General features: G+C 40.1%; 1 protein-coding gene across 1 annotated transcript in view; it reads left to right on the top strand.

Annotated features, from left to right (window-relative positions):
- Positions 1-1,957: 1,957 nt before the first annotated feature.
- LOC143019124 (uncharacterized) overlaps positions 1,958-7,411 on the top strand; it is a 16,523-nt gene continuing 11,069 nt past the window's right edge. The window contains exon 1 of the mRNA XM_076174819.1: positions 1,958-2,279. The gene's annotated coding sequence lies outside the window, so the exon portion shown is untranslated. The remainder of the gene's footprint in view (positions 2,280-7,411) is intronic.

The following is a 7,411-nucleotide window of genomic DNA, read 5'->3' as shown; positions in this document are numbered from 1 at the left end:
ATTCAACCTCGCCTTGTTCTGCCCCTTTCCTTCATCTTTACTCTCACCCTAAGTACTACCCAATTTCCTACTCCGACCTTACTTCCATGAGCTCCTCTTTGATCTTACCACAACCCCGACCCCTCTTTTCCCCTCTCCTCCCTCCTCCCCTCAGCCGTGGTCACCGAATGCACTTATCCAGTCGACGCTCGACAGTGGAGTTATCAGGGTGCGTGCGAGTGAGCGGGCAAGCGAGACCATAGCTGGTGTTATCATTCTCTCCTAAGAACACCTGTAGCGCATCAGTGCATGATAGTGTTGCAGTTACTCACTGAAAGGTCGCTGACGAAAAACATTGGTGCTTTGTATTGCGCAATTAATCTGTACAGACCTCTAGTATTAAAGATACAAATGCATACATACAATGTGTGTGTGTGTGTGTGATTCGCCATGGTCTTGGATCACGTGTTGGACTCGTGATCGACAGTTATTTCCCTCCCGCAAGAGAACTCAGAGTTCATATATGACCGATTTATGGGTAATGCTGTGACCTTAAACGCACACACCATATCAAATTCCTTCCCGAACGCCTTCAATCTTGTTAATATCATTCCCTTTGTGCGCATTTCAATCTAAGGCAGATAAAAAATCTATATGTTGAAGTACGTAAGACAGAATGAGTGCAAAGTTTTATTACTGACGTTTCGTCCTAGAAAGACTTCTTCAGTTTTTGACGTTTACCTCACCACCCTTCCACTCAAAAATAATATATATTTTCTTCTCTATAATCTCCTTATCGATGCAATGGAAAAACTGCAATATTCTCTAACAATCTGTATATTTCACCAACAATTCTGGTGCAATGTTCTTCGAAAGACTAGATACACTCCAAAATCCTTTTCAGCTTTTGCTTTTAAACTGAATCATCTCTCATTGAATAATTCATTAATTACCCTTTTTCAAATTTTGTCAACTTTGAATAGTTTGCATATGTAGATGTTGGGGTTTATTTTCCACTCTTGGCTCCAGGCATATACAATGTCTAGATATTTTTGTAACTACTTGCAGTCTTCCTTATTTTTATCCGTTATAGTTTTTGCATCATTTGTAAACGTGTTAGTGTACCTTATCATACCTTTCATCATATCATTTACGTAGATCAAGAACATCACGGGTGGCCTTTGTTGGACTTCGTTAGTTATTGCCCTCCATCAGACATTTTGTTCTTTATTACTTTCCTCGTGTTCCAGTCTTCCAGAAAATCTTTCATACAATCCATCTTCCAGGTTAGTCAGTTATGAGGTAATTTATGGAAGGCCTTCTCTAGATCTAGGTACACGGGCGAAAATTGCTTGTTGTTCTTTATTACTTTCCTCGTGTACCAGTCTTCCAGAAAATCTTTCATACAATCCATCTTCCAGGTTAGTCAATTATGAGGTAATTTATGGAAGGCCTTCTCCAGATCTAGGTACACGGGTGAAAATTGCTTGTTGGGCACTTTGGGTATAAGTGGAGGAAACTGTGAATAATATGTAGGTTGGTAAGGATGACGAAGAGTTCACTGGTGAAGACTAAGGTGCAGGACATTTATCCCAAAAAACTTGATAAAACGTTCTGTGTGAGCGACTACACGGTCCGCGCTTACAAAATTAAAAAGTATATCGACATGAGATTAGATGTATGCATGTATGTATGTATGTATGTATGTATGTATGTATGTATGTATGTATGTATGTATTTTTCAGTTGAGTTCCAGCGGCTCTGGCCGATTTGGGGACTGTCTTATCATTTTCTTTTATAGAAGATGGTATTCATTGTATAGGAGGGAAGTTAATCATATAAAGTGGGGGATCGGATAGGTGGGAAGTAATTAATGAGGTTGAGCGTGTCTGAGAAAGTGTCTGTGTGTGTGAGTGTGGGGTGTGGGGTTCAGGTTAGAACTTCTCTACAGCAGGGGTCCTACAGAGGAGGAACAGATGAGGTGGGCTGCAAGGATTAAGTGTCTTCGTCCGACGTCTGTGGTGGAGCTTGCTCTGAGGCGATCTAATGCTGTGTCAGGGTTACCAAGGAGGTTTCTGAGATCGTTGAAGTGATGTTCCTGGTCTGGACAGAGAAAACCGCAGTGGATGAAGGACACCGGCTCCATGCCACAAGAACAGATGACCTGTGTGAATCGGGTCCGCCAGTGGTTCGCTCCCAGCCGAGATGCCATGGCCGAGATGTGAGGGGGAAGTGAAGGGAGGCTGGAGTCCCTGGCCTCGAGGGAGGTCTTGATGGGCCATCCCCGGGAGGCGGCATATGTATGTATATATTTATGTATGTATATGTGCATGTATGTGTGTATGTATGTTTGTATGTGTCACGATCCACCTGTGGGTCAAGTGAGTCGCGACACAAAAAAAAAAAAAAATAAGGCCGTGCGCAGCTCGGACGAGTGACAGAGAGTTCAGGCAGGATAATTAATCTCTTCGTTAAAATAAAATATTATTTACAATAGTAAAATAGACACAAGCAACATAAACAGACATAGAATAAACAAAAGAAAATATCAATATACATCAAGCTATATGGAACTCTAAATGTATATATGTTATATGAATTTATAAATGGGTACTAAATCAGTTGCCAGGTAGAGTAGCTAGTTGTGCGCTTGTAATCAGCACGTAAGAACAGATGGGCGAAATAAAGTTTTGATTAAGGTGAAGACGAGCCATGATTTTGGTTGCTAGATATCGCACCAACGGAAAGTCGTTTGTACCGCTCTTCAAGTCTTGAGAACAAATGAGTTGTTTGAGGACAAGCTGATGCACGATAACTTCTGGTAGGATATTTTTTGATGTTAGATAGTCGAGAAATAACAGAACTTATTTAGTTGAGTTGTCGTAATGGACGAATGTAGAAAAAAATTCCACGTAGATTCAGATGAGCCGTGGGCGTCTGCTTTTCTTGTCTTCTCTCTCTGATTCTCCCTCCGTTCTGCTTCTCTCTCTCGGGTTCTGTCTGTATAGTCGCTCTCTGCCCGGCCTTAAATAGCCCGGAAATTAGTGATTACGTTTCCTGGATGCCGAAAAGTATCTATAGTAGGTAGTTTAGCCACCTCCAACCAATGGGAAAGGAGAACATGCTTTCCCGCCAAATTATGTAGCATTGTTCTGAGATTGGCGTCATCTGACAGAACGTCATAGAAGCGCGCCCCAACAGACGGGTATTGCGCAATGGTTTATCTGATAACATACACATTATAACATGCCTTAATAATAATACACAACACATATTCACGCAAGGCGTGACTTAAAATTATAAACAGGAGACTTTATTCACACAAGGACGTGACGCAACAGAACCACAGGACAGTATTCACGATAAGGACGTGACAGTATGTATGTATGTATTTTTGTAAGTATGCATGCAAGTTTGTATATATATATTTTTTTTCAACCACACATCACTTTTAATTCCATGCCATCGCAGTCGAGACTGAAGAATAGCTCGATGGAGGCATCCGTTGGAAATTGAAACGTGGACGAGGCGAGGATTCGAACCCACCTAACCCGTAACAAAGTTACAGTGACTTAAACCAATAGGCTATCAAGAGAGATATCTTTATAGCGTATTGGTTTAAGTCACTGTAACTTTGTTACAGGTTAGCTGGGTTCGAATCCTCGGCTCGTCCACGTTTCAATTTCCAACGGATGCCTCCATCGAGCTATTCTTCAGTCTCGACTGCGATGGCATGGAATTCAAAGTGATTTGTGGTTGAAAAAAATATTAATTGATCACTGGGAACCATTCAGTGTATATGTATATGTATATATGTATATATATATATATATATATATATGTATATATATATGTATATATATATATATACATGTATACATGCACATATGCAAATACATATGTATATATGTTTGAATGTATGTATGTATACATGTGTGTATGTATGTTTGTATGTATGCATGTATGTATGTACGTATGTATGTATTAATGTATGTGTGTATGAATGCATGTATATATGTATGTATGTATATATGTGTGTATATATGTATCAATGTATGTATGTATGTATGTGTGCATATGTAAGTATATATGTATGCCTGTATGTATGTGTGCATGTATGTATGAATGTATTTATGCATGCATTATATATATATATATATATATATATATATATATATATATATACATACATATACCAAAGGCTTTTCCCCCTTACACGGGGGGTAGCCAAAAAGAAAAAGGCATAGAAACCACTCCCACCCATTCCATCCCCTACATACTCCACTCCCCTCTCCCTTCCCCCCATCTTGGCACCTCCTGGATTACAAAGGATTACAAAGGCGGAGCATGCCGACAGGAGACCTTTTGGTCCATATCTAGGTCGGATGCGAAAAAAATCATAATAATAATAAAATAATAAATAAAAACTATAATAATGTAAATAACAAATAAAATACATAAATAAATGCATAGGTATAGTTAAATAATAAACAAACAGGTAAATAGTAAATAATAATAAATTGACATATAACTAATAATAAATGAAAATCAGACAGACAAATGATAACAAAACAAAAACAAATAATATAAAATAAATTATAATCGTTATAGCATCTAAATGATTCTTAAAGCTTCGAACTGAACTACATTGTACTACCTGTGCAGGAAGTTTATTCCATTCATTAACTACACGGTTGGCAAAGTTGTTTCTACCTACTTCCAAATTGAATCTATTTCCGGACAGTTTGAGACCATTGTTTCTTGTCTGATTCTCATTCAATGTAAAAATTTTGTCACTTTTGATGTGGTCAATTCCATTTAAAATCTTAAAGACCTGTATCAAGTCACCTCTGAGTCTACGCTTTTTTTAGGGAAAACAGATTCATATGTTTTAGTCGATTTTCGTATGATTTATTTTTGATATTTGGAATCAGTTTTGTGGCTCGCCGTTGTACTTTTTCCAGTCTGTCAATGTCTTTAATGAGATTCGGTGACCATACGGAAACAGCATATTCCAAATGTGGACGAACTAACGATTTATATAGCTTGTTAATGAGTGATGGACTTTTGAAATCAAAAGATCGCGCAATGAGTCCTAGAATCTTATTTGCTTTCTCAGAGGCTGAAATACAGGTAAACGTCGACTTACGATGGCCGCGACTTACGATTGTTCGACTTTACGATGACGACGACGACGATATGATATATTTAACCCCTTCCATACGGTGCCGCACACATAGGCGTCATGAGGAGCAAGTGGATTCGCGACGCTGCCATATCGGCGTCTTGATTATTTATTGTAGTCGCCCCTGTGTTTTTACATTCTCTCAAATGTGCCCTGAATCTCATTCTCTGTGGTTTTCAAAATTCGCGGGTGAAAGAGAGAACGATCGATATAAGCGGTGACTATATTTTAAGATGCGAGTATTATTACGTCACGTCGTACGGCTGGCATTGGCTGCTGCCCGCGATATTTAATTCCCGTACTGAAAATACATATTATAGTGTTTGAATATGGTAAAAAGGATAAAAATAATTAAATAAACTACTGTACATGTTTAATAGGCTATATTCAGTATCTCTGGTGGTTAATATACAGGTAGGCTAGGTACAGTGACCACGGAACAGAGTGATACACAAATTGGGGATCGACTTACGATGAAATCGTCTTACGATGGCTCTATCGAAACCTAATGCCATCGTAAGTCGACGTTTACCTGTACAGTGCTTGGATGATTTGAGGTCGTTACTGATAATTACGCCGAGATCTTTTTCACTATCCACTTTTGTTAACGAATTTCCAAATAACTTGTAATCGTACTTACTGTTATTTTTACCTATGTGCATTACCTTGCATTTACTTGTGTTAAATTTCATTAGCCACTTTTCAGACCATTGCTGTAATATATTTAAATCTTCTTGAATATCTAATTGGTTTGAGTGATCATTTGCCACTCCGCACAGTTTTGTATCATCAGCAAATTTGGAAACAGTAGATTTTAGTCCATGGTCTATATCATTTATATATACTATGAATAGAAGTGGCCCAAGAACGGAACCCTGAGGAACTCCACTTGTAACATTTTTCATCCCTGCATCCTGCATCCCTGCATCCCTGAATCCTGTCCACTGCCCTGGGTCAGAAGCAGTGACGCAAGACACAACACATCCACAGCAAGGCCGCTTCATTAATTCGGCGACCCCCCCTCTCCGTCCCCTCATGAAGAAAAGGAGATGGGGAGAAATCCCTTCGGGCTCCGTCAAAATATTTCTCATACATACTTTCTCATCACCCATCACCCACCCACTTCCCCTCATCCATCACAGCATCATCCATACACAACCATTCTCCACTCACCCCTATCTTCTGTCCTCTCCCGTCCTTCCTCAACAGACATTCCTCTCTTTCGTAATACTCCTTTTACCCCATCCATCCATCTCATCCTAGGGCGCCCCCTCATATTCACTCCTTCCACTTCTGCCTTCCACACCTCTTTTACTAATCTTACTTCACTCATTCTTTCCATGTGTCCAAACCATCCTAATATTCTTTCATCAACCCTATCTCCCAACTCCCTTTCCACTCCTGTTCTCCTACTCACCTCATTTCTCACTCTATCTAGCCTAGTAACCCCCACCATACTTCTTAGACATTTCATCTCAAACACATTCAAACTCCTTCTCTCTTCCTCTCTCGTGTTCCATGTTTCTGCCCCGCACAGTGTTGTCGGCACAATGACTCCTTCATATAACCTCCCCTAGCATCCATTCCCAGATGTCTATTTCTCATTACACTTTTTAATCCACCAAGGCATTTACTCGCTTCTCTCAATCTATATTCTACCTCCAGCCCCACTCCTCCCTTTCCTGCCACATTCGCACCCAAGTATCTAAAACTATCCACTTCCTCCAGTCTCTCTCACTTAATGCTCACTTCCAGCCTGCTGTCACTCTCTCCCCTTGTACATCTCATCACCTTACTTTTGCCCACATTTATCTTCAGCTTCCTTCTTTCACACACCTTCTCAAACTCTGTCACTAACTTCCTCAATCCCTCCTCTGATTCTGCTACAAGCGCAGTGTCGTCAGCAAAAAGCAACTGGCTTATTTCCCACTTTTCTCCATTTTCTTTAATCATCTCTAATCCCTGACCCACTACTCTTGCATTCACCTCTCGCACCACCCCATCCATATAAAGATTGAACAGCCAGAGCGACATAACACATCCCTGACGAAGTCCCACCTTTACCTCAAACCATTCACTCTCTCCATTTCTAATCCTAACACAAGCTCTACTACTCCCGTAAAAGCTATTGACTGCTCTTAACAGCTTTCCTCCTATCCCATATATCTGCAATGCCTCCCACAGTGCCTTCCTGTCTACCCTGTCGTAAGCCTTTTCTAGATCCATAAAAGCCCCCAAAAAGCATCC

Source organism: Oratosquilla oratoria, chromosome 36, assembly GCF_046742065.1.
Source record: "Oratosquilla oratoria isolate Oo_2021 chromosome 36, ASM4674206v1, whole genome shotgun sequence".
Taxonomy (NCBI): domain Eukaryota; kingdom Metazoa; phylum Arthropoda; class Malacostraca; order Stomatopoda; family Squillidae; genus Oratosquilla; species Oratosquilla oratoria.
This window is presented reverse-complemented; position numbering and strand designations above follow the sequence as displayed.